Source organism: Quercus suber, unplaced genomic scaffold (genome assembly GCF_002906115.3).
Source record: "Quercus suber isolate HL8 unplaced genomic scaffold, Cork oak 2.0 scaffold_74, whole genome shotgun sequence".
Lineage (NCBI taxonomy): Eukaryota > Viridiplantae > Streptophyta > Magnoliopsida > Fagales > Fagaceae > Quercus > Quercus suber.
The window spans coordinates 1,030,003-1,032,139 of NW_027069539.1; positions in this window are offsets into that span (position 1 = coordinate 1,030,003).

Genomic DNA, 2,137 nt, shown 5'->3' on the forward strand with positions numbered 1-2,137 from the left:
CAGATTTCATTTTCTCTTTTCTTTTTCAACAGAAACACTTTTCTCTCGCCCCAAACACTTCTCCCTTACTCAAATCTCTCTACCCACTACATTTTCAGCCTCTAACCTTCATTTTTCAAGCATTCATGCATTTTAGACCTAGATTTTAGGGTTTTTGAAAATTATTAGGTTTTTTGAGAATTTTGTGAAATTTGTGGGTCGGGTTGTTTTGTTTTGGTGTAATATGCTCATGCATTGCATTCCACTAGCATTTTAACAATGTTTCATGCATTTAGATGTGTGCTTGACTATTGAAAATCGTGTGCTAGTAGGTTTGGATTGGGTTTCAACCCATGATGCAATATATTTTTAGCACGTCACATGTTCATGCGTATTTCATGCATACGTACTCTTTCATTCCTATATTTGGTTGTGATTGTCATGCATATTTCATGCATATGTACTCTTTCATTCCTATATCTGGTTGTGATTGTGTTCTCTCTCTCTCTCTCTCTCTGTCTGTCTCTCTCTCTCTCTCTGTCTCTCTCATACGCAAATCTACTCCGTCTTGAAACCCTCTTGGTTTCGGGTCTTCTTCTTTTGATCTCGTTCCCCCTCTTCACGTTCGGTTTCATGATGGGAAGGCCCAGCAGGACTTCTTTGAGAACTTTCAGAAACATGGCGTTCATCTAGAGTGCCATGTCATTCTGTCGGACTTTTCTAACACTCCTCTACCTAGTGTCATTCGGACTCGGGAATGGGAATCTCTTTGTGAGATACCCTTGAGGTGCCTTATCGTGTTTATACAGGAGTTTTACGTCAATATACACGATATCGATACCTCTATACCTCAGTTTGCCACGACACTTCAAAGTACACGTATTGTAGTCACTCCGGATCTTATATCTGAGATACTACACACCTAAAGGTATCGCATCCTGATTACCCCAGTTGTTAGCGTCTTAGGACTGTGTCCATAGATAAGCTTTTGTCTCATCTCTGTGAGACACCTTCTATATGGGGTGAGCGTCAAAACACTTCATGCTCGGGCTTTGCAAAAGGTCTGAGATTCCTTAATATGATGATGACATTTGTTCTTACTCCACTATCTCACATAACTCTATCACAGAGCCTCGTGCTCGATTTTTTTTGTCTCTCTTAGATGATCTTACTATTGACTTCCCCTCTCACTTCATCACTTCCATCATTGATGTTTTTTAGGATATGACGACTTGTGATAAGCTTATCTTTTCTTTGGCTATTATGCGGATCACTCGCCATTTTTCTATCCTTATTCCTGATTCTCCTTATTACACTATTATGGGTGCCATCAACGCAACTTCTGTTTGGTGGAGCGAGGTCCAACTTCAACCAAAGCGGCCACAGACAAAGTCGACTAATCCTGCAACTTCTGCTGTTCCTTCCACCTCCGCTCCTTCTTCCTCAAATGGTGGTGTGACCCTCGAGCCAATCATAGTGCAGCTTTAGCGCGTGAATGCTCGCCTTGAAACTCTCACTGATAAGTTGTGTCAAGTGAACACCCCATGTCGGTTGTATTACACAACGACATGCTTGCCTTAGTGGTTTTGCCGCTTTTCCATCTCCTTCTCCCAAGGCTTCAGCAGATGAGGATGACGATGATGGTGATGACGATGAGGATGAAAATGTTAGCTCTTCCAGTGATGATGAGATGACGACCTCTCAGTGAATTACCATTTTTCATTCATAACAAAAAGGGAGAGTAGTTTGGGATGAGAGTATTCTTGTATTTAAGGGGAGAGTTAGCATAGAATATTTTTGTTAGGGGGAGTGTCTATACATTTTGAGGGATGTAAGGATTTTATGTACTTTTCTTTTCTTTCTCTTTGGTTATATTATCTTCTTGTATACCAGTCATGTGACAATTTATTTATGACGTACATTGTATTTATTTCATATATATATATATGATGATGTATGTTGTTTTTCATCTATCTCTCCATGTGTTATTTCTTTTTTCTCTTTATACACATGTTTCTTTATGTATGCAATCTTTATTTCTGTTTCACACTAAGATGCCTTAATGAGTTTTGTTTAAAGTATTTCAAAAAGACAGTTTGTGAAAATCTATTATGTCATAAACTCTCTTCTTGCAAAGTGTTTCAAGAGTTTATGTTAA